At 40.3% G+C, this 26,607-nt stretch overlaps 1 protein-coding gene across 4 annotated transcripts in view; it reads right to left on the bottom strand.

The window, feature by feature from the left end:
• ARHGAP28 (Rho GTPase activating protein 28) overlaps positions 1 to 26,607 on the bottom strand; it is a 147,893-nt gene that overhangs the window by 83,691 nt on the left and 37,595 nt on the right. The window contains exon 1 of one of the 4 annotated variants that reach the window (XM_029232095.1): positions 20,154 to 20,270. The exons of the other annotated variants lie outside the window; for them this stretch is intronic. The gene's annotated coding sequence lies outside the window, so the exon portion shown is untranslated. Of the gene's footprint in view, positions 1 to 20,153; positions 20,271 to 26,607 lie in introns of those variants that run through there. 4 annotated transcript variants of the gene reach the window in all.

Here is a 26,607-nt window from a genome sequence, read left to right as displayed (position 1 = left end):
AGCTAGTAAAACTAACAAATAAGTTTAGCAAGGTCACAAGGTAAAAATCAATATCAATACACAAAAAGCAGTTGTATTTCTATGTACTAACAGTGAGCAATTAAAAATCAATATTTTAAAACAATATTTTATAATTGCATTAAAAATATGAACTACTTAGGAGAATAAATCTGAGAAACGATGGGCAAGCCCTGTACACTGAAAACTACAAATACTGCTGAGAGAAATTAAAGCCCTAAATAAAGGGAGAGACGTGACTTGTAAATGGATTTGAAGATTAAATACTTTAAGACGTCAATTCTCCCCAAATTGATCTATAGAGTTAATGTAATCTCAATCAAAATTCCAGTCGGATTTCTTTGTAGAAATTGACAAGCTTTCTAAAGTTCATATGGAAATATAGAAAACCTAGAATAGCCAAAACAACTGTGGGAAAAGGAAATCAGAATACTTATGTTACCTAAATTCAAGACTTACAAAGCTACAGTAGGAAGAAATATAGTAGTGCCATCAAATAGATACACAGATCAATGAAACAGAACAGAGTCCAATAATATACCCACAAACGTGTTATCAATTGATTTTCAACAAAGGTGCAAAGGGATTCAGTGGGGAAAGAATAATCTTTTCAATAAGTTGTGCTGGAACAAATAAAGAACCATAATCAAAACAAAAACAGAAACAACTTCCATCTTTACCTCTATTCTATATACAAAAATTAACTTAAAATGGCTCATAGAGCTAAAATGTAAAACCTAAAACCTTTTAAAACCTTTAGAAACCTTTATGTTTCTAGAAGAAAACATAAAGAGAAAATCCTTGTGACTTTGGGTTAGGTGAAGATTTCAAAGATAGGTCGCAAAAAGATTTGAACACTTTACCAAAGAAGAAAATTGTACACATCACTGAGAGAAAAATGAGATGTTTTACAGACTAAGAATTGAAGTACCACTGTCTCTGATATTATCCCTGATCTTACTAGAGGAAAATTATCTGCCAGCATATGCCACTTACAATCTTGTATTACACTGACTTGAAGATAGGACTCACCTCAACTATTAGATTTTAAACTTGAAATTAGAAATTATATCAGATTGATTTTGACAACTCTCCGTCTATCACAGGTCCTGGCATGATGCCTGCTTCATTGATGCAAGTGTTAAGTGCATAAAGATAGATGAATTGTAGGTATATATGGAAATCCTTTTGTAAGTGACTGTTTTATTGAAGAAACACGTTGCGGAAAATTATTTTATAAGTTTAATAATTTCATAATTTCTTTTTTATGTGTTCTAGAAAATTTTGAATTTCATTAAGGAAAATAAGCACGTATCTTCTTCCTCCTTCCAAATTTAAGGCTTTTCCTTTAAACTCAAGGTTGCATTAAGAAAAAAAAAAAAAAAACCAACTTGTTTTTAAAAACCATTATCTGAAGTTAATCACTATTCTCTAATTTCCTTTCTCTCACAGACCTCCAAGCTGTAGAAATCGGTTCCAGGCAGTGCCAGCTCCTAAAAGATAACAAAGCTATGCTATTATGGAAGCAAAGAGGAAACAGAAGACTGGGGAGAGGGAGGGGAAGAAATACCACACAAACTTTCATGGAAATCCAGTGTCCTTAAGTTGCAGGTATTGTCCCAGAGACAACTGCCAGGATGCTTCTGGCCTCAAATGACATTCTGAAGAAAGGCAGATGCCTCAGCTATGAGAGCTTCAGGAGAGCAGGGATCTGTGAGTTGACAGCCATCTTTTCTTTTCCAGTCTCACAGTGACAAACTCCAAAAAGCATCAAAGTGATCTAGGTTTTTCCATTTCTAAAGTCTCGCTTCAGGTGGGGCACACTGATGCCAAAGATAAAAGAAAGGCCATCTGCCACAGAGCAGAATAGATTTTGAAAGTGTATACAGCTAACCACAGAACGCCAGCCTCACATAATGCCTGAACAGAAACAAACAGGCGGGGACCAAGTAGGCCCCCTGAGTCTATTTACTTTCAATAAATATTTATCAGACATAGACATACAAACTTGTCCCCCTTCTGGTAAGCTCTGAAGCCTGCCTAGATAAACCTTATTTTATTGCCACTATCAGTTTCCAGAGCTCTGTACCAACCAGCCACCCTGGCTCATGTTTGTTTCTCATTTTCCATTTGTTAGATTTAACTTTTAAATTAATTTTGAATGAAACATAAAATCACAGAAGTGTGTGTGTGTGTGTGTATATATATATATATATATATATATATATATATATATGAAAAGGAGAAGCGCAAATTGGCAGTTTTAGACTAACCCGGGATTCTGCTCCTTTAATTCCCCAAAGGTCTGATGGGACTTCGTTAAATAGGTTACTTCGCCAGTCTCATTTATAAGACCTATAGGATGTTATAATTAGGTGTTTTTGAAAAATGACAACAAAGCTGAATTTCATAGAATTCAGAGGGGAAAAAGAGACAGAGATTAAAAAGAGGGCAGTGAATTGGTTGCTACTGAATTTCTTAGAGCCTGTGTGACCACCTAACTTTTCTGAAGAAAATGACTAACATGTCGGATAGAAAATGTTGTATTCAAATAAGTGGTTATTGATTTAGAATGAAGATGATCTGAGCATCTTTAAAGGCAGGAACAGGAAGCTTTTAGAAAAGGAGAGATTTAGCCATAAAAAAAGAATGAAATAATGCCATTTTCAGCAACACGGATGGATCTAGAGATGATCATACTAAGTGAAGTAAGACAGAGAAAGACAAATATCATATGATATCACTTATATGTGGAATCTAAAATATGACACAAATGAATCTAGAAAACAGACTCACCAACATGGAAAACAAACATGGTTACTGAAGGGGAAAAGGGATGAGGAGGGGATAAATTGGGAGTTTGAGATTAGCAGATACAAACTACTAAATATAACATAGATAAATAACATGGTCCTACTGTATAGCACAGGGAACTATATTCAATATCCTGCAATAAACCATAATGGAAAAGAATATGTATATACATATATAACTGAATCACTTTGCTGTACACCAGAAACTAACACATTGTAAACCAACTATACTTCAATTAAAGAAAAAAAAGAAACAAAGAAAGAAAAGGAGAGATTGATCTGTAAGGGAGGGGCCCGAGGGGACTGAGCAAGGCTGCCAAGGAGGCAGGAAGGCAGGGTTCAAGCTTAGCAAAATCCTATTTTTCTCCATCAGGTATAGAGGGAAGGGAGATGAAGAGCTGTAATGGATAAAGTATGTGGTGTATCTCTATGTGTACGTAGATATGTGCATGGGTGTGTGCACATGCACGTGTTCAGACTGTTTCTATTTATTGAGAACTTCCTTCCAGTTAGTTCTTGCCAGTAGATCCTTGCTGGCTACCACTAGGGCATGCTGCTCTTGGTACCTGGGCTTGAGAGTTAATACTTGGAATCTCACCCTCACATATTCCATACATTTTGTTAAGCACTTCTATCCATCCATTTACCATATTGTCCCCAAACACAGGAAAAGTCTGCAGGCCTTAGATATGACAGTCTGCCTTGTGCCGCACGTTATAGTTTGAATTTAGACTCCAGTGTTACACATGAAAATGTAAGGGTATAAATGTTACTTGGCTATTGTTTAAAAATTTCCTTGGGATGCTCCAAGCAGTGGCCTGGATACCACAAGTGCTTTGGGAGGCCCAACCTCTAAATGTCTGGTCATCCTTTATGTGGATGGGAACCAGACACCTAAATGTCTCCTCTCACCTTAAAGGTCGGACTACACCCAGGTCACCCAATGAAAAGGAGGCTCAGTAAACCACACGTGGACAAAAGATAGCTTTATTGACATCCAGCCTCTCCCACTGTCCAAGTAGCCCTTGGTTGCATTCGTGCTGCAGTGGCAGAGTTGAATAGTTGCCATAGAGGTGCTATGGACCACAAAGCTGAAAATATTTATATCTGACTTTTTACAGGAAGTGTGCTGACTCCTGGCTCAGAGCAAAAGAAAATGTGCTTTTGCTGGTGCAGGCTGCTGCTGTGTGCCACCTCAGACAGGTCTAGAGACATCCGTCCCCTCCTCCAGATTAAGAGAGCGGACTGTATGCTGAGGAGCCATGGCGCTTAGCATACCTGCCCCACTTCTTCCCCAGGAGCACAGGCTGTGTCCTCCGGGCACACTGACACACTCTTAACACATGACTCTCCTCCCTGGACTTCAGGAAGAATGGGAGGCTCAACTAAAACTCGCTTGTGCTCTTTTCATACTCTGAGTCGGAATCTTTGTATAAAGGTCCACTTATCTAGAGAGAAAAGTGCTCTAAATTCCACTCTTGGATTTAGAAAGTTAGTTTTTAATAATCCAAATGTGCAGAAAAATACTCTAATGGCAATCTGAGAAAATAAAATTTCAATGCCTCAGTTGATTTCTCCAGAAAGCCTGTTTAAACCTGTTTAATCTTCCTTGGTACATCTAGGAAGAACCATAACTGAAAAATTCAATCGGTCATGTGATATTAGAATTCAGAGGCTTGAATTATTCTGTTGAATGAACAAACAGCAAGATCTGGAAATAAAGACTTCAGGCCCTTAAAGTGAATCTAAAGAATGTAAAAGAAAACTGAAAACCGTGAATTTTTAATATCACAAGTTAGACAATGACTCCAGAACAAAATTATTGGCGCGAAGGTATGACCTTTGACAGATAGAACAGCAACACAATGTCACTGACCAGTGGAGGGTCAAGCTCCTCCTGGAAGGACTGGATGGTTCCAAGACCCTTCTGCAATTCACAGGACCATGGCCTCATTTTCCTATTACATGCCGAAGGCCAATGAGCCAGTTTTTAAAAGTGACAATTTTTCTAGCGTTTGAAATCAGGCAAAAACATCAAGCAAAAACCACTGCAGTTTACTTACCACGTTATGAAGGAAAAAAGATGGCTTCTAACAAAACTTGCTAGTCTATTATGAAAGTTAGTTTGTGGGGAGGTTCCAAGGGGCTGGGAGAGGAGTATTCATCATGTGCAGTGAGATATACCATAGAAAATACAGGACCAACCCGGCAGCTATCAGAAGCAAGATCAATCTTCTGTGTATCTATTTTGCAGCACCTTAAGCCTAGGATTGCACAGTATACACATTCTCTTAAAGAGAAATATTGCTGAATTGAAGTAAGAAAACAGCTGATCAGTGTTCGTTATTTAATATTTTTATTTTTCTTAACTGAAAATGAATAAAGAATTAATATAATTAATTTCATCATTGTACAGAATTTACAATGTATAACCCCTCTCTCCCCTTTATACCCATTGTAGGAATGATCTAATAGAGCCTTGGGCAAGTAATCCAGGATAATCTCATATTGACGAATGCGTTTGGGTGTCAAATTTTGTATTTGTATTGTGAATTATATTTTCTGATGCCCTTCCTGATTACTCGTAACCTTCATGGATCTCCCTGAACAAACTGGAAGCCAGTTTAGAACCTCTCCTGATGAAAGCAAACAGAGGGTAACTTACCATCTTTTCAATATCACTGCCTGGAAACACACTGCAGTGTTTTACAATTCACAGCATGGCTTCATGTGCAATTGAGGTGGGACAAGGAAGGAGAGTAGGGGAAGATGTTTAAACAGTTCCCTAAAAATAGACTGTAATTCTTTATTCTCTGCCACTCAGAACATAACCACCAGAGCCCTAAATTCAATTTTTTTCTTCCATACTGTTTCTACCCACCCCAAATTTGCCAGTCCCCTTTGGGCATGAAAAGACAGAAAGAAGAGGAAAAACTGAACATGAAATGAAATAGAGGTATATGTAAGAGGAACATTCATGGTCTGAATATTTAAAATAATACTTCAAAGAAATATTGAAGGAGCAAGTTTCTTCATTTGTCCTTATTTTAAGCATAAGAAGACCTTACCTACTCTCACATGTCAAGGGCTTCTATAGTCAGCCATGGTCCATACCAATTATGGACCTTATACTTTACAGCATTTTAGAGTTTCACATTTATCATGTCTCATAAGTATTCTAATTACAAAGAAAAGGAACCTGCAGATGTTAAGTGACTTGCCCAAGGTCACAGGACAAAGCAGAATAGTCTTTTGGGAAGAAATGAGGAAAGCTTTTACACCCAAATGATCAGTATAAAGGCCACACAAATCACCTAGAATAACTGAGGTGTTTCTTTCAGGATCCTCATTAAGTTCTGCTTAGTGTTTAAAATACAAATTTGAACCAGGTAATTATAAGCATTCGTCTAGAAGCAGATTTAAGGAACAAATTTAGTTTGTAAGTGGGCTGGAAACTGCTTGATCAGAGCCATTGCTAAGGGGAACTGCAATATTTGTATAACTAATGAATTAACCTAAGAACCTATAGCTGAGAGAGGAAGGAAGGGATTGGAAAAATTTACATAGAAACAATGGAAAAACTCTATAATTGGTTTACGGAGGGAGAACCACAGAATTCTACAGAGGTCACAATTGCTGCACCATCACGTTACTTCCCCTCCATTTCTTGCTTAGCCAGAACTCTAAAAACTAAAGAAATCTAAAGACTAAGGAGGGGCATTTGACACTGTGAACCCATGCTTCTCTCTTGGACTGCGTCACTCCATAGGGAGTGCTCTGGAATGCTGTGGGAGAGCTTTTAGACTGTCGAAACAACTAGGGGCCTTCTGGTATTTAATCGGCAGGGCCAGGAATGCTAGGAGTCCTACGATGCAGTGAACAGTCCTGCACAGAGAAAGAATCGTCCTGTATCATACGTGACTTTCAAATACCCTTCTGGACACTGACCACAGGTGAAAGGCTTGTTTGTAATCATTGCAACCTAGAGCCCGATTCAGTTTTAGACTTAAGACAAAGTATTTTTTATATACGGAATTTTCCAGCAACACAATTATTGTGTAAGTTGAGGGAAAACTGTACTTTGTTTTGTTCGAATATTCACCCTCCTGGAAGTTCAGGTCCTGTGCAGCAACACAGAACAAGCTCATCCGGCCCAGTCTCCACGTGCAGGGCCCCCATCCACGCCAATTCTGCGCGTCAGAGCGACCATCTGACTCCTTCACAGTGTCCTCTGCCTGAGCTGTGTCCCAACGTTTACATATTGAAACACTTATTATATAAAATGCACTTTCCTTTTTTTTATATATTACAGTTGGGGCATTATGTTGATTTTTAAAGTTACGTGCACAAGGAGAGTATATTATCTGTAAATTTCATCTTGGGATTGATAAATGGAACAATGTATCTGATATGGTTGAAAGTCACGGCCCTAGCCATTCTTTCTTTTCTGGAAAATCTCTCATTCCCGGCTTCTGGGACAATGCTATCTCCTGGTTTTCCTGAACCCCTCCTTCCTTAGTCTACTTTACTGGCTCCTATTATACCCAACTCATAAAAGCTGCAGTGTTCCTGAGTTTCATTCCCATCCCTCTATTTTTACTGATTTATCTCTCTTGCTTACTTTGACAGCTTTGACTAACACTTACTTGCCAAATGGCTAGACCCTGAGTTTCCCACTTCTTTTGCTGAATTTCACACCACATTTTCACTTGCCCACTGTGTACCACTTGTATTTTCTACCAGTGCAGTATCTCAAATGCAGCAAGTCCAAAACAGAACGCATTATCTTCCCGTGCAAAGTCTGCTCCTCCTGTATTCCTGTTTTTCTTGGTTAAGGATGATATAATTTACCAAGTCTGCCAAATTATAGAAAACTGGAATCATTTTAGAATAATACATCATTTTTACACTTCCCGAAAGTAACTGCTCACCAAATCCAAACAAACTATTTTATATCCTGAATATTTCTAAAATCTGGAGCACAAGTTTTTGCACTTTTTCTGAAATACATTAAGTAGCATTACAGTCTTAATGTTACGTATGGTTTAACTCATTTTTACTTAAGTTATATAGCCTGTAAAAATATAATTTTACACAACTTTACGCACAAAGATGTTAAATATAAGGTTATTTATGAAAATTTGGAAACAACCAGCTAAAGGAATGGTTTGGTATTTTTATTATGCATCCATACAAAAAGTGATTTTGTACCCATTAAAATTATGCTAATGGAATGTCTTTATTATAATAAGAAATGTTTTTCATAGTGTTCTATGAAAAATAAGGATCTAAAATTATCTCAACCATATAAATTATGCAGGGAAAAATGACTGGAATGAATCACTAATGGTGATTTATCCCTGGTAAAAGGATTATAGATGATCTGTATTTTCCCCTTAATGCTTTCTTCTGCTATCTTTGTGATTTTCCACCATGCGTGTTTTTCCTATAAGTAATTATTTTAAGTCCTTTTCAAGTCTTGTCAATAGTGCCTGGACCATAGTTTCATCACTTATAACAGCCTTCGCATACACTTTCCTTGCTTCCTGTATCTTTTCCCTTCTGTCCATCTTTCACACTGCTTTGAGATGAATGTTTTCAAAATGTAGATTTGTCCCTGGAGTTCCCTTTCTGCTGGCTCCCTACCTGTACAAAGGTCGAGGAGCAAACACATACACATGTCATAAAAAGATGGGAGAACCTGTCTCCCAAGTCTCTTTTTTCAGCCTCTTCCTCTGCAATTCCTCACCAACAAACAGACCTTCCACCTTTGCTTGAACAAGCCATGGACTGTGGCATTTTTTGCAAGTCTGTTTTCTTTGACAAAAATGTCCTTTTTCTCTTTTGCTGCCAGGTCAAATAACACATTCATCCTTTAAGACTATTCAAATGCCATTACAGCCTGAAGCTTTTGCTGACAGAGATAGAGACTCTCACACGCTCCTCCCAAATATTGTTGTGGATACTCTTCTGTTAGCACTTATCTCTTGGTATAATAGAGAAATGGCCACAGGAGTTCCTCTTCCTGGGAAAATACTGTGTCTTAGTCACCTTTGTATTCTGAGCCCTGATACAAGGTCTGCACTCAGAAAGCATTTGATCGATGACCAAATTAATGTATGTAGCCAAAAGCTGCAGGAAGAAAATCTTCAAGCACCTCACATACCCAGATGGCTTGGAGGAGCTGAAGCCGAGTTTCTGACAAGACAAAAGGCAGAAGGAACCAGAATGTGCCAAAAGAAGAACACTAAGTTAAGTCAAGTTAGTTAGGAGGAAATGGCAGCTGGATTCATCAGTAATTGATAATGGTGGAGACTGTTAGAAAAGATGAATTAAGCTTTTACATTAAAACAATACCTTGTGCCTATGTATTTATAATAGAGAAGTCTTTAACACTTTGGTTAAAACTGTGTTTTTGAGTAGTAAAATAAAGCCACCATGGGAACACCTACGGGAAGCCGAGACACCAGATTAATACTCAAGGTACCATCCCTTTGTCTGCACATCCCAACTTTTAAAATCTTAAAGCCTGGGCCACATTCCAGATCAACTGAATCAGAATCTAAGGGCCGGGGCCCAGATGTCAGTATTTTTTAAAAGCTCCCACTGTTGAGAATCACTCATTTACATGAAAACAGTTTTCCCCAACAGCAGATCATCTCCCCAGAAGGAAATTAATACTTCATGATTATTTTCATTGTTAACTTTGTTCCTAAAAAGTGACAGCAAATGATACACTCAGTATCAAAGAAAGGTAAATAACAACAATTAGTTTAAATAACCTTCTTCACTCAAGGGGTGCCGATTTTTACTTTAGTTGATTTTTTTTCTATTCTCAAAATACATTTTCAATATAAAATTCAAATCTGCATAAATGATCATATTGGAATACCATACTCCGATACCATATTTTGATATTTTTATCAAATATCAAAGGAAGAAAGGCCAAAGGAAGAAAAACTGGGGAACAAAAAATTTTATGGTAAGAAACTGAGCTCGTATGGACACGGAAGCTCTGCCAGCTTTGGAGGGAGGGTCACAGTGGGACAGCAGCTGGGACCCGGAGTTGGGAAAGGAGACTGGAGAGGTAAGCTGATTCCAACTCTCCTTCCTGAGGGCTGCTTTCCTCCTTTGGGTTCCCATATCTTTACCCTCGTTGTCACCAATTCATCCTGACTTGGGTATACTTACCCCTTATTAGACTCTGGCATGGTTAGAAAAATTCCCTGAAATTTTTCTTTAAGAATCTATGACAGGATAGTTTTTCAAAATTTATTTACTAAAAACTGAAGAAAGGAGGGGGAAAGAAAATGAAATGATTAAAGAAAAAAACAAAAACAGGAAATTTGTAATGCATAAGCATGTGACCAATAGTGACTTCATAATGCAGTTTAACTGGCATAAATTAACAACGCTAGAAATCGTTATCTTGTTCACTTGATCTCAAAACACTCTTTTGTTTAACTGACTTTTCTCTCCATTTAAAGACAAGCACCTTATTCTCAATTCTGCCCCCCTCTTAAAACTTGTCCTTATTTCAAACACTATCTCTTAGTGGAGTGTTTTTCAAAAATTTTTTAACTTCCACTCATATCAAGAAATACAATTTATATCCCCACCCAACATACACATAAATCATATATGCAACAAAAACAAATTTCATGAAAGTCTCATTATGCGTGACATGCTCTGATGTATTTTCTATTCCATTCTTTCACATGCTGATAGTAACCTACCAAACTGGCTTCATAACCCTCTACTGGGTGGTGCGAGCGGCTGGAAAGCTAAGCAAAGCCTGCAGAGTCCCAGTGCAGTCTATTTAAATAGTGCTAGTACAGACACAAAAGCTTGTTTCCACATCAGACACGATAATGCTCCTTTCCCAGTTTCTCAACTCCACCCACTTTGGGAGAATTCTTAGAACCTGCTGGTTGGCTCTTTCTGATACAGTAAGGACTATGACATACCGGGGGTGGGAGGTGTGTGAGAATAACAGAGTCACAGTCACCGCATCAACTCCTGTAAGTACTGACAGAAGTTAATCCAAGTTCCAGCTGCTTACAAGCAGGGGAAGCAGAGAGAAGGGAGCAGTACCTGCTGGTCTGGAGCCAGAGGAGGGGGAGTTGAGGCTCAAGAATCCGGAACGAAGAAGATACCTTTCCTCTATCGCTCGCTTCTAGCGCCAGGAAGAGGTAGCAAAACGGCAGGTAATGTGTATGTTTTGAGTGACACACCTGGTTCTCTTGAATAAACAAATGAATGAACGGTTAAATCAATATTCATAGCCCTAAGCCAATATTTCTTTTTTAAAAATTCTTTTTTAAAAATTCATACTGGTATAAAAATTGTCCCACCCCATTTTGCTTGGATCATTTGGAATCTGTGTTATTTTGTGTACATGAATTATGCAGAGTCTTGAATGGAAGAGTTGCTTACAGGTGACAAACTTGGGGGCCTAATTAGGAACTCCTATGAGAACCTTATGAAAGGGAGACTTAGATTCGTTAACAAGCACTGAAATTAATTCCAAAGACAACTTATGAGGTAATCGGTTGGTTTTTCCTCCCTGAATTTCCTTTCAGAAAAAAATCAGCTCCTTAATGCCTTTAGACCTCTGGGTGCCCATCGGCATTTGCTGCTCAGCAGCTGCCTCGATACAAACAGCTCTGACTCCGCAGATTGTTGGCTGGTCCTGGGAGAGATGCTGCTATTTGTCAAGTGTGACATTAGGATGAAGTTTGAGGACGGGATTACAATCAGGTATCTTTACTCAAGACTTTCAAATGTGACTACAATTAGAAAACACAAGGCCTCTCATAGGATTTTACAGAGGAACTTCCTCACATTCATCAAGTAAAGTAACTTGAATTTTGATACTTTGGCCTTTGTTTCCACCTCCTTTTGTTCCTGTCTCTGTTATAGCATGTACTCTTGTTGTCTTCACACTGACTATGAACAAGTCTTCACTCTTTCACTAAATCCAGTTCAGAGCAAGGATGTGTCTGTCACCTTATTCTTCTTTGTATTCCTAACACCTAGATGGTACCTGGAGTTGAGAATGTGTCCAATACCCAGTACATAAGCCAATAAGAAGAGGGTAAGAGGGATGTGAGATTTGCTCTACGATGGGGGGTAGTGGGGAGGGCGGAAGCAGGGCAGGAGAAGCCAGAGGAATTGCAGGCCATCCCAGGAAACGAAGGAGATGACATTCAGAGTAGCAAGCTTCAACCCAACAGGGCTCCTGGCCACTTACTTCCTGAGAAGGAAGCTTACCTTTACAGCAAGGCTTCCCAAGCTTTAAGGTACAGATAAATCACCTAGGAATCTTGTTAAAATGAAGCTTCTGACTCAGGAAGTCTGAGTCAGAACCCTACAGTCTGATTTTCTAACAAGGTTCCCAAGGGTTCCAAATGCTGCTGGTTCAGTTTAGACACACCTCAAGTAACAAGGCAGCCTCAGGACCTGCGCTCTAAGTGTCTGTAACTCATGGGTTCAGTTGGGGTCCTGGGAAGAAGTAGACAGCAAACGCAAACAGCTTAATTGAGGAGCCTTGACTAAGATGTGAGTAGCATTAGGGGACACCAGCAAGAGAAAATTAAGGACCTTAAGACTTGCAACTGAGAGGATGAGCCATCACTAGCCCCAGACCAAAAGGTGCAAAGGGAGGGAGAGGTTACCAGAATCAAAGAACTTCGAAGCTGGAACAGGAACTGTAGGACAGGGTCATGAAAAGAGCTGTGTTCTTGGGTATCTTGGGTAGAGGAGCAAAGGCACTTCCTAGGGAGGAAGAGGGAGAATAAATATCCGTCTCCCTCCCTTCGCAGCTTCTGATCCCCTCCCACGCCTCCCATTGGCCAGACGCAATTGGGACCTAGGGGACAAGGAGGCCTTGTTGATAAGCCCCCTAGAGCAACCCAGAGCACAGAAAGGAGAGTGGACTGGACAGTACAGGGAGCTAGCCAGCATAGGAACTCCAACCAATTTAGCAATTTACTATTTCCTGTGGTTAAAAGTAAATACTCTTAAAACACAAAGAGTCTGGACTTGTCTAAGGGAGCTACATGAAAAAAGACTGCACCAGTCTGTGTTGATTCCGTAGGCAATCTTTAGGAGGAGAAGACTCTCAAGGGGCTTGTTAAGTAGGGGCAGCTTTAGAGATAAAAGAAAAACAAGCTGACTGCCTGAGGCAAGGGCAGAAAGGAAGTGCTGGGAAGCCATTAAAAGACCAGCCCAGGAAGTGAAGAATAGAGTGGCCCCAGGATCTCTAAGAGAAACAGGACCAGCAGGTTGGCGCTGGGGGCAGGAAAGCAGAGAGCCTTTGCTTTGCTCTCAGAGGCACTTTGCCTAAAAATTTCCAACTCCTTTTTAAAATGTAGATGCAATATCATTGGTTGAATTCCAAGATTTGGAGAAGAAAGCAGACCCAAGGAAAGTTAGAAAGAGTAAGCATCATAAATGGTAGCTCCTAAAAAATTCCAACCAGAAGTCTGTTAGAGACATATGATTAAAATTATATGTGTATGTATATATACATGTATTCTCACACACACAGAGACACACACAGGGTTCCTCATTAGAGCTTTAATCAAGGCTCTTAGGAAAACACTAAAAAAAAGTGGGAAAATCAACATCCTCATATTTAGATTTTCAACATGCTAAGAACCAGCATCTTTCACACTAAAAGATAGTGTCACCTCATCACCCCTGAGGGATGTGCCATGCTCCCGGTCAGTGCTAAGCAGAGCAGTCCTTCCCAAGTATGCAGGGCAGTCAGAAATGGCTTGACTCCCAATGAAGTGAGAACGCAGTCTGGACCTTGACTGATGAGTGAGATTGGTTGCCTTTTGCCAGGATGATATGATATACTTTTTTTCTTAATTAATTTATTATTTTTTGGCTGCACTGGGTCTTCATCGCTGCATGCGGGCTTTCTCCAGTTGCGGTGAGCGGGGGCTACTCTTCATTGCGGTGCACAGGCTTCTCACTGCAGTGGCTTCTCTAGTTGCGGAGCGCGGGCTCTAGGCACGCAGGCTTTAGTAGTTATGGCTCGCAGGCTCTAGAGCACAGGCTCAGTAGTTGTGGCACATGGACTTAGTTGCTCCGCAGCATGTGGGATCCTCCTGGACCAGGGCCCGAACCCGTGTTCCCTACATTGGCAGGTGGATTCTTAACCACTGCGCCACCAGGGAAGCCTGATGATATGATATACTTTTGACTGATGTGTTCCCTCTTCACCACCTCCGCCCCCTTCCCTAAACCCATATTCCAAGAGATTTGGCTGGGGTGGGGGAGGGGCTCATTCACCGCTTGCCCCAGAGGGAATTGTCAGGAGGAAAAAGAAAGAAAAGAAAACGCAGTAAACGAAGATTCCAAGTTCTTGGCTCTAGTTCAAATGAGAGACAAAAATAATTTTGAAAAGAGATATGAACTGGCAGGAGAAGTTTTTTGTTTGTTGTTGTTGTTTTGTTTTGTTTTGTTTTTTCTTTATTTTTTAAACCACCCCACTCCAAACTGGGAAGAAGGGAAAATTTAGAGAGGAAAAAGAGCATTATAAGCAATTAGAGGCTGTGCATTCAGTATCCCATCCCCAGAATAAAGCCCCGATGTATCAGGTGGGAGTTGGGGTCATCACAGTTTTCTCTCCAAATTTGGGGAGGCTCTGGGAGGACACCTGCTTCCTGCTTCCCTTCTTTAATCATTAAAGGCAGTGGCAGAGACATCCCCTGGGACAAGGGCAAGAAGAATCGGGATAGAGGATCCTGGTGGGCTAAGGCAGATGGGGTCAGGAGTTCCCTGCCTTGCCTATGGGTGCTGATTTTAGCTGAGAGACAGAAAGAGAAGGAGATTGATTGATTCTGTGTCTAACAGACACTCCTGGCTTGAGGTAAGAGTCCTGATAGCAGGGGCTGCCTAGCAGGTAGCCAGGTGGGAGCCACGCCTGTGCCCACGGATCCATGTCTGCATCCCAGGAGCACTGCCCCCAACTCCACTGGGGTCAGGGGGTCAGCTCTGGGCTCCAAGAAGTCAGGGGAGGGGAGGCTGAGTCCAGAACCCAAGTCCCTGACGGCCTCTATAGAGGCACTCCTTATAGCACCAGTAGGGAGGGGAACAAGGAGGATGGAGGGGAAAGATCCTGAATATTCCTGAATCTTAACCGGAAGGAAGTTACTCCAAAATTGGATGTGGCTGACTGGCTGTGGCTGTGACTAGATTAATTTTTCCTGCTGTCAAAAATAGGGGATTCGAGTTAGAATACAAATTCTGTTGCCAAAATAAAGAAAATTATATTCTGTGACTGTGAAATTGATGTGCATTACAAGTGACTGATTTTTCTCAGCCTCACTGCTTAAATGTTGTATGTGAATATTCAGTCAAGGTCAAATTCTATCCAGAAAAAGCACCCCCATGGTCTCACTTGGGCCAACAATGGAGAAGCAGATTCTTGTTGGCCATCTGGCCTTCATCTTAATCTCACCTGAACTCTGATTTAGAGCTGGGATGGTCTCATAGGTCCAGTCCATGCTCTGTAAGCGGCAGCCCTGCCTGGAAGCACCTGTCTCTCCAGGTACCTGGTCCTGCCTGAGAGGTGACATGCACAGCCAAGTCCCGCTAACACACGTCACGTGTCTGCCAGCTCCCCTGATCACAGGCAGGGTCTGACTCTTCTGCTTGCCTCTCCTTCCCAATGTCTTACTGCACCCTCGTATTCCCCCTGCAGTTTCCCAAACTATCCCAGCTCCTAAGGATCTCTTTTACATAAGCTAGGAGCTCTGGAGTTCCCTGACAGTGACATTTTGGGTTCTCTTCTATTTACTTTTGTAGTGGGATGGTTGCATTTCTGCCAGAGGGTTGTTAGAAAGACACACATTGGCCAGAGTAATTGTGAAGCAATAAAGAAATGTCAGAGGCCTGCTCGAGTCTTGACAAATGGATTTTCATCATTAACTAAACATCTTTCCTGATAAGGAGGATGATGTTTCCCTTCTTCTCGCACAACAGCGCCCCTAAACACACACACACACACACACACACACACACAACACGCTCGCACACATGCAAGCAACAAAATTTACATATTACTGGGGAAGAGGGATAGATACTATCTCTTCCTTCAAGAGAGTCAGTCAGAAAGGATGTAAAAATGGTCAGAGTAGAGAACCTGGGAGCCCAGGCAACGAGAAGAAGCGGCCTGCCTGCGTTGTTCAAAGTCCTGCAGCTACTTCCAGCAAAACCTCAGAGTTCTTCTACGACCTCCAGACTGAAAAACACAGACAGGTAACAAATTGTGCCGCTCACTCAGCACTGTGTGGGAGGGAGTGCCCAGGCCTCTCAGGCAAACAACGTTTGGTTCACATTCCCACCCTGCCACGTACCGGCTGTACAAACTTGGGGAAGACGCCCGGCCTCCTCGTGCCTCAGTTTCCATATCTGTAAACTGGGGATAACCACCTCTGCATGGAGTCTTCGTGAAGATGAATGAAGCCGCATTTGTAAAATGCCTGCACACACTCTAATTCCACTCCTACCATGGTCACCAAAACCTACGGATTTGTAGCGGTAGATGTTATGATAGTTCAGGCACTTCCAATGCTTTGGAAATTACACTACTTCTTGAAAAAGTTTGAGATGGGTTTGTCTCATGTTGATGTCTGATTTCTTCTATTTCACAGATTAGAAAGCAGTTTTGTTTTTTTTTGTTTTTTTTTTTTTTTGCAGTACACGGGCCTCTCACTGCTGTGGCCTCTCCCGCTGCGGAGCACAGGCTCCGGACGCGCAGGCTCAGCGGCCATGGCTCACGGGCCCAGCCGCTCCATGGCATGTGGGATCCTCCCGGACCGGGGCACGAACCCATGTCCCCTGCATCGGCAGGCGGACTCTCAACCACTGCGCCACCAGGGAAGCCCTGAAAGCAGTTTTTGAAGGGACTGTAACTTCTTACTGGTAAGGGATCTCCACAGACTTGCCTAATTCGAAAGGAGACTGTGCTTTAGGGTTGTTTTGTCAGAAGGAGAAGGAGGAAGAGCAGAAGCAGAAGCAACAGCAGCAGAAACCAGAGACAGATCAAGTGATAAATCCTGTAATCTTTTAACTGAACATTCATAGCTACTGAATAATTTGAGGTTGTCAAAAGAATGAAAGACGACTGATGCATACTACGCTATTATATAAAAAGAATCTTTTGAAGTACATGTAGGCTCTGCTGGCCTCCATGATAATTATATTGCTATAATACAAAGCACTCTGTCTGGACTAGCCCTACTGCGCCTGTGGATGCCCGACACCAGCGCTAAAGGTGCCTGATCCACCACCAGGCTCCCGAAACTGCCTCAGCAGGTGGCACTGACGTGTGGTTCCTGTCTCCTTATCTCCAGGACTCCTTTTGAAGTTTATGGAAGCACTGTTTGGAATTAGCACCGCAACTCATGGAACAGGAAGAAAAACAGGGTGAAAACATCTATATTATCACCTACTTATTCCAGAAGTTTCAGATAGTCAAACACCACTTCAGGACACAAATAACGGAAGTACTGTGCCTTCTGTCTTTTTAAGCAAAATAATGGATGTTTCACGTCCCAACTAGTGATTTTTGTGAAGTACCAAGCTGGATTCTTGGAAAGTCTAAAACAGAGATCTGCATTTTTAGCAAGAGATATCCTTTACATATCTGGCCCCAATTTTACTACGTATTTTCATAAGAGAAAGAAAAAAGTTGAAGTCTTCATGTTCATTTGCTTTACTACATCTAACAAACAGAAAGTAACACAGACCTTCAAAACTAACAGAGACAAGACCTGTTTACTCTGCTCACTTACAAACCCTGAGTTTGTTTGGGGCTTGAGCTCTGTAAGCCTATCATTTATTCATCACTCAAGTTGCCTAGCAATGAATGTCCATCTCATCAGTGCTTACATTGTCCAAATACTCCTCTCAATAGTTTTTTCCCCTTAAATAATCCACAGGCTTCTCTATCACTATGAAACAATTCCCTTTTTCTCAAAGCCTCCTTCCTTCTGTTTAGACAAGCACTTGGGGGCAATTGTTGGTGCAATCTTCCCTCTGTCAGTGGTCTTACTGCCACATCCCACGAGGCCTTCAGAGAGAGCTGAAAGGCTTTTGCACTCTGTCTGGCAAGAAGGCAGTAAATTGCCTTCCCCACTGTCTTTCATGTAACAATACTGCACATCTTGACTAAGCTGCCTTCAATCTCTGCTTCTGGAAAATTTCCAGGCAGGGTCTGTGTTTACGTCAGCAAGGCTGATTCAAAACAACATCTCTGGGGTTTTAAACAGGCTTTGAAACACAGTCCTGCACTCAACTGGGGTCAGTAGGAGGCCTTCCAGTAAATCTGTTATTTCACTTCATCATTCTACTTATTGCAGAGGGGCACTGATTTCCTTTTAGCTCATCTTATAAGCTATTTTGTTATTTTTCATAAAATTTCTGCCAGAACCTTGGCTATTAGAGCCTTGCATTATTATGCCCACTGTCTTCAGAATTCCTTATCTGTAGAGATTCTGCCTGTTTGGGTAAGCTAAGTGTTGTTGTTCTGTTTTCCATCTGGTTTTTTTTTTTTTTTTAACTTTAGGATCATAAAAACAAAGTCCTTCAGAGTCATATCTTGTTAAATTTACCTTTGATTAGCACAGCTGCTCTTCAATTAATCCCTGGGCTTAGAGTTTAACAAGGGCCTTACAAAACTTGTAAAAGATGGGATGTGTTAAGAGGGGTCAGGGCAGGGGGGTTGTGATTATTTGCAGAACTACAGGGGTTATCACAATGAAACTGTAGAATGTGAAACTGAAAACAATTTCTAAATATGCAAATTCCTTATTACCTGCAAGATTTAAAGTTAAAGGTTTCTTATTTAGCAGTAAGTGTGAAATTATTTTCACAAACAAATGAGTACATCAAGCTACTGCCACAATCCTAGACATCGTGCCAGACATTTATCCCCTATCACGAACCTTGGTTTTTCTTACCACCCCCTGAAATCTGTGATAAAACTAAAAAAAAAAAAAAAAAAAATGTCCCCACACTATACCCAAAAAAACAATATTGCACTTCGGTAGGCTTTCTTACTACACTCTAATCTAAAAAGAAGGCTCATTGAGGCCAAAGTAGACTTTACCTTTGATTACAAAATACACTAGTAAAACAATTTAAAAACAACAAAGAAACTATAAACACACTTGCAAAATATAAAAATGATGCTACTTAACTAAAAAAAAAAACAACAGAACACAGTAAAGCAAATGATTCTAATCCAATTTAAAGGAAATGAATTTCAAATAAGCAACAAAACTATCCTTCCTGATACTTGCACTTCCCTCTAAAAGACAACACAAAGGACAAGAAAAGGAATAAAAAGAAAATAAAAGACCAGCAAGGACCCTTGGCAAAGTGGCTGTATGGATAACAATGATCTAACAATTAAACATGAAACAAGATGGACAGATATTATGGAAGTCTTTCTGGGAAGAGCATGCACTTGTGTTTACTGAAGTAGACCCTCTGCTTGCAATTAATCAGAGGAATTTTGGGCTTCGAGTGTACACTCTATAACTCAGGCACCAATGTCTCGAAGAAGATGCATAAGAGAGGAGCAGGCAGAGGCCAGGAAAAAAATCAGAAGAAATGGACGGAGGCAGATCGCACAAATCCCCAGGCCAAATGAGGGCAGGCACATGATGAGAATGCCTTCCTCACCCACATGTCTTCTCTTGGACCAGGGCAAGGAACATAGCCATTTCTGGTTGGTGCCCTTTGTCCCAGCACTGAACACAAGAGGAAAGGCTGGTAGCCCCACCAAAGAAATATTTTAATGCCATTAAAGAGTGGAAGAGTTTGCTTGAGTAATGGAGTCTACCTCAGTTGATGTTTCTAAAATTAGATAATCATCTGGAAAGATTAGATGAGATAGCTGAAAGGCTCCTGCTCAAAAACAGGAACTGGAATCAAAAGATCTCTAAGCCATTCCTTTTTATGCATCTATTAAAATCCCATTTTAACTAGTCTTCCCAAGTTAGTAACAAGTCTTATCTACTTGCCTTCTATATTTGAGCTTTAGAAACTTACATTCACACCACAACAAAACTTTTGAAAGGTTAAAAAGTAACAGTTTACTGGCACTTAACATTATGTACCAATAACCTACTAATAAAACTGTGAGCCCCACCCATGCATTCACCTAAAAATGGATTTAAAACAAACAAAAAAAAGCTACCGGCAAGCTTTGCTTTCTCTTTTCCTCTTTTAAGTAAAAGGAAGAACCAGTCTGCAGAAAGAAGTCTGTGGCCCAAATTATTGGTTTAGGAAACTTACCTTTCAGCAGGTTGAAAGTCTCATGGATGATATTCTTAAGGGAGAAGCACAAGACCTCTCTGTGGCCCGGTGTCCTCATGGCCCAGAGGTGGGGATGCCACCCTCCAGTCCACTTGCACCCTCACACACCTGCAGAGCTCGGCCTCCACCTTGGAACAGGACCTCACCAGCTGCCTCCAGCCCTGCAGGGCCAGAGAAACAAAGGGCAGGGGAGCTTCTCATCTGAGTGGAGAACAATTCCCACCGCATGGCAGCCGTTTAAAGAGGTGGTGTCTGCAGGACGAAGGCTGCCTCAGAGCCTTCCTGTTTGTCTCCCAGCTCAAATTTTCATCCATTTCCTAAGGAAGACTGCAAAGAGTAATCAGCCCTGAGAAGGCTGAGGTTTATGAAAACCCATGCGGGGTGCAAGGGCAATTTTTAGAAACACTTTTACTCTTTCCTTCTTTTCTCCACTAAGTAGATATGAGGCTTTATTAAAAGTACTTTTAAAGTCAAAAGCAAAAGCTGTATATGTTGTGATCTGGTAAAAGTATTTCTACTCCTGAAAGATTTTTCACCTGAAATGTAGAAAGGAAAAAATTTGTCGCTGATTAATCCAATATGTATCAAGTATTAATAATGCAGAGGAAAACCATGCAACTTTTGGTCAGAAAGCAAGGGTCTGAGTCGAAAAAACCTTTACCATTTGCTAGCTTTAAATAAAGAAATGCACTCAATCCCTCTAGACCTCAGTTTCTTTGTCCAAATAAATGAGACTAATAATGTGTGCTTTACATGTCTATTTGTGAGAACTGCATAAGATGACTGGAAGAGACCCCATACTTTGCCCTAAAAGGTCAGAGCACGCTGTCATTACATCAAGGTATCCAATTTCCCTGTGGCCGTTACATCATATGAGACATTAGTAGCTGGCGAACGAAGAGCTAATACATCTCCTCACTTCTCTCCAAAATTATACTATATGTGTATTTGTTTGCTTGTGTATTAGCTGACTTCCCCACTGGCACGCAGGTTGCCAGAGGGCCAAAGACCTCATTGGTAATGCTGATTTAACAATATCCCCAGTACCAAGAACAAGTCTTCACATTTATTAACATGCAATAAATATTTATAAAGTAAATGAATAGATAAATGCATAATTTGAGGCAAAATCAAGCACAATGCTCTACAAACAGTAAGCCTGTAACAAATACTTATTAGTGAATGTACCACCACTTTTTTTTAATAGAAAAACATCCCAGTAAAAATGCAATGTGATAGAATTTTAAGACACATTGGAACCCTGAAAAACATTCGAGATAAATATGACTGTATGTTTTGTTAGATCACTTTGTTCAAATATATTATTAAGACGGTTAATGTACAAACTTCTTATCTCATGGATATTAGGTACGCTATCCAATATGAATTAATTCGCTGAAAAAGTTTACCTTAGTTTGTACCTAAAGTCCTTCCTCAGGCCTGTCTTTGTTCAAAGTGGAAACTCTTTTCGCTGTTGCCCTTTAAGTCCTAGCTTGGTGGCAATGGGATTGATAAGGATTCATTTATTTTTTTTTTAAGGGCATTACCCAGACAAGAAGTATAAAGATGTGTGGTTCCTTGTGGCTCTTATGATCCAACTACCAATGTTTAATATAACATAACAACATGCTGGGAGACAGGAGAGTCTCAGGGATCTGAAACAACAGATTTAGTTTTGAGCCTTCACATCATTGCCTGAATCCAGTTCAGGCCACTAGAGACTAAAAATCAATTCTCTGACGGCTGCTCATTAATATCTATTATGTGTAAAGAAGAAAGCGACTATAGTGGATATTTGTTCACTTTATAAAATTACGAAGAGAGGAAAGATCCTGAATCTTAAAAGATCATGTGAAACACAATTCCCTCTTCTAAGGATTTCTCTTGCTTTGCTTGAGAAATAGGACCCTCCTTCCGCATCTCTTCTCCTTTCCTCTCTGCCCTCTCTCGGCTCCTGCTTTATAGATAGGGCAAGAGCTATTCCACTACAAACAGACCTTTTCACAAGCGTTAAAAGTGCCATATAAAGATTTTAAGTTGCTCGCTCTGAATGAAGTCATTTTAGTTCCAAAATATGAGGAAGCATCTCATAAACATTGAACCTGAAAGTTCTACAGCCTTTGGCCAACAAAAAAGCATCTCTGAAGAACAGAGAGTGATGATCAAATAAAATCAGAATTTATTAACTTTAAGAAGTATCTATTCTGTTTTTCTAAGTTCAGAATTTCAGACACTGATGATATTGTTCGCTACATCCCTCCTCCTCCTTCTCTCACACAGCTCCCCCAGCGCTAGAGGCATTTTTAACTGAGCAATTTAAGATTTTAAAGAAGGTTCAAAACCGATTTTTGATAGCTTCCAGCAGCAAGCCTTTCTCACCTTGCCAGTAGCCTCCAGCCTGACAAATACCAGTCTGCCTGGGGCTTGTAAGTTCAACCGCGAGGGTTATCAGATGCACTTAAATGCCTCCGGAACAGGTACAGCTGACACTGGGGGAGGGGCTGAATTGTGGAAACCACCATCCTGTAGTCAAGCTGCTTCTTCATCCAATAAAGAACTTCTTTAAGAAGAGTTCTTCAAGAAGCTCTGACATCCTCCCCTGGGGCTGCTGGTGCACCCCACTAGCTATTTGCTATAAAATAGTTTTATTGCCCTAGTAACTAACAGACTTAGTCAAGATATCACTGTGTATTTGGTTAACAAATAAAAAGATAAGTTCAAATTACTGATTACAGGGTCCTGTTATTTCTATCATTATTTGAGATCACATATCTTATTTTAATAAACATTTATCTAATGCTACAGAAAACATAAAAATCAATCTTGTAAGGGACAATAATTTATAGGCATGAGTAAAAGGAGTAAATGTCATAGAACACACTATCCCGAAGTCTATCATTACGAGGTATGTACACCAGACGACAGAACAATAATGAATATTTCCTTTCTGCCATCTGTTGTTTTATAGGACAGCAGATTTCCTGTCAGCTGACTCAAATAAGTAAAACAAAGTCACATTGAAAGATTAATCTTATTGATAAGGATGTATTTTGATGGCAAGCTAGTTCTAAGAGGTTAGGGCTATTTCTTTTCCAAAATGAGAAACAAAGAAGATAATATCTTTTCCTCCTTTCCTCCCTCTCAACTGGATGTGGGCAAGGGCTCTGCTAAATGCTTTAAGAACATACAATGTGTAAGCACAGGGTTCCTATCCTCAATCAATTCATGAACTGGCAAGAGAGGTACAGAAATATCTAGTACAAGGTAGTATGTAGTAAAAGAGAAAGGAAAACCTCAGATCACTCAGGTCAAGAGTGCAGGGCATGGGGACTTCCCTGGCCGCGCAGTGGTTAAGAATCCGCCTGCCAATGCAGGGGACACCGGTTCAAGCTCTGGTCCGGGAAGATGCCGCGGAGCAACTAAGCACTTGCACCACAACTACTGAGCCCGCACTCTAGAGCCCGAGAGCCACAACTACTGAGGCTGCAAGCCACAACTATTGATGCCTGCACGCGTAGAGCCTGTGCTCCGCAACAAGAGAAGTCACAGCAATGAGAAGCCCACGCACCGCAACAAAGGGCAGCCCCCGCTCACCACAACTACAGAAAGCCCATATGCAGCAACGAAGACCCAATGCAGCCAAAAATAAATAAATTTAAAAAAAAAAAGAAAGAAAAGAGTGCAGGGCATGAAGCGAGGACACAAGTTCAATGGCTTTGCCACTTCCAAGCTGTCTGATCTTTGAGAAACTTGTTAATCCCTCTAAGCCCTGCTTTTCTCATGGATAAGATAGAGATCATACTAGTACTGCCTCCTAGGGTCCTGATGAAAATTAAATGAATTTATGAATGCCCTTAACAGAATGACTGGATTTTGGAAGCTATCAATAAATAGCACTGATGCAGAAGAAAAAAATTAAAAGAAATACTTAAATTACCCTGGACATTCAAAGGAGAAAGAAAATTCCATCCATAAATAAAATAAGAGACAGAGGATTTTGCAGCTGAGAAACTGCTCTAGGAATAGGTTGAATGTACAGGCTGTCCTTGACTTATATCCCTTCAGTGTGAAAGATGATTGAGGAAAAGTACCTGGAAAGAAAAGGGGCCACAGCCCCCTTATCTCCCAGATGCCATGCCCCCCTCTTTTCTGGAATGCCCACCCATGGTCCTGTGTGCAGTCTCAGCCTGTGCCATCCGGGGCACAGTAAATGGTCTTGGAGCCTCTTCTCTCTCCCCTGAAAATTGCTTCTCTCTCAACAACAGATACTCTCAAAGACTACCTTAATGTCTAGGAGAAGACATCTAGAATATTCATAAAAACCGAAACTTCTGTTTCTGGCCATGATGCATTAACTGGGACTGGATCAGCCTTCGTGCCTAAACAGCTGGAAACTGGATAAAATACAAGGAAAACTATTTACAGATACTAGACAAAAGGAAGCCCAAGATGTGATCCCTGAGAGAAAGGGAACAACTTAGGTGAGTCTGATGGTTAACCCACCTTGCAGAGCAGTGAGAGGAAACCCAAGAACCTGGGTCTCACTGAGTAAAGGGGACACAGAACAGAGTTCACAGAGGCAAAGGCAGATGGAATTTTATAGGAAAAGTACTAGACAGGAAGCATCTATACTGACAAAGAGCTCAAGAAATCCACACGGGGTATCCTTGAGTTTGTTGCTGAATATTAAGTTGCACACGGGCCGGGTCAACTTCATAACACTGGGCAAAAACAAAGGAGGATCTACAAGATAAAAGATCCCCAGATCTGGCAAAGGGCTGGGAGCCACGTGAGTTTTTACCAGCCAGAATAGACAGTCTTTGCTGAGCACCTGGGGCTTTAGGTCACAACCCCAGAAGATTCTTTAAAGTATTTGTTTAGTAGTATGGTTAAATGAAGCCTAGAGTAAAGGTTACTACAGACCTGCCCTAACAAACCTTTTAAGAGAAAGACAACAAAACTTGGCACTGAATCAAAATAATACAACAACAAAAACAAAAAACTAAAAACAAAACACCAACCCCCCCCCCACCAAATCTAGCATTCAGTAAAAAATTTACTGCACATGCAAAGAAAAAGGAAAATGGGACATAGACTTGGAAATGACAGAGCTGAGGAATTAGCACACAAGTACAATTATAAATATGCTCAATATACTTAAGGATTTAAAAGAAAGATATGAAGAGATGAAAGGAAGATTAAAAGACAATGAGATGTTATGGAAGTGAAAGAAATACTTGAAATAAACAATATACCAGATGGGATTATCAGGATATTAATGAACTGCAGAAGAAACTAGTAAATTCAAAGACAAAACAATGTAGAGAATACCCAAATGTAAATAGAAAGAGGAAAAAAAGCCTGAAAAAATGAATAGAGCCTCAGTGACTTGTGAGACAACAAAGTGGTCTAACACATGTGTTATCACAGTCCTGGGATACAGGTGGGAATAAAAATGATAAAAACAAATGATGGATAAAATTTTTCCAAATTTGATGAAAACTACAGACCAGAAATCCATGGAACTGAATGAACCCCAACAAAGATATACAAAGAAAACCAGAACCAAGCATATCATGAGGCAATTGCTGAAAACCAGAGATAAAGAGAAAATATCAAAGGCAGCAGAGTGGGGAAAAAAAGACATTATGTACAAAAGATCAACAAGAAGAATAACTGCAAACTTCTCATTAGAAACCACACAAGCAAAAATCAGTAGAATGACATCTTTAAAGACCTGACTGGAAAAAGAAAAAGAAAGGTCAACCTAGAATTCTATATCCAGTGAAAATATCCTTCAAAAAATGAAGACTAAATAAATACTACATTACACAAACAAAAGCACAGAGAATTCATGGCCAACAGATTTGCACTACAAGAAATGTTTGAGCAAGTTTTTCAAGAAGAAAGAAAACACCAGGTGGAAACTTGGACTTACACAAAAGAATTAAAAGTGTGGGAATTTGTAAATATGTGGGTATATACAAAATAAACTATTTCCTTATTTTTTTATTTCTTTAAAATGAAATTGACCATTTAAAACAAGATAATGTATTGTTAGGTTTTTGACATACGTAATAAATATAATGTATGACAACAATATCACAAAGAAAAGGAAGGAGAAAATGAAAGCATAAAGTCATGAAGCTCTTACATGACACATGAAGCAATATTATTTGAAGGTGGGATATGATAAGATAGAGTGGCATACTGTAAACTCTAGAGTAATGACTGAAAATAATGATCAAAAGAACTATAAGAAAGAGAGGAGATAAAATGGAATACTAAAAAAATACTTAAGTCATCCCAAAAAAGGCAAGAAAAAAAAGAGAAAAGGGAAGGAGAACAGATGAGACAACTGATGGGAACATACTGCATAGCACAGGGAACTCTACCTAATGCACGGTGGTAAACTAAATGGGAGGGAAGTCCA

The sequence above is a fragment of the Monodon monoceros genome, unplaced genomic scaffold (genome assembly GCF_005190385.1).
Source record: "Monodon monoceros isolate NGI ecotype Baffin Bay Population unplaced genomic scaffold, NGI_Narwhal_1 Super_Scaffold_1, whole genome shotgun sequence".
Classification (NCBI taxonomy): Eukaryota; Metazoa; Chordata; class Mammalia; order Artiodactyla; family Monodontidae; genus Monodon; species Monodon monoceros.
This window is presented reverse-complemented; position numbering and strand designations above follow the sequence as displayed.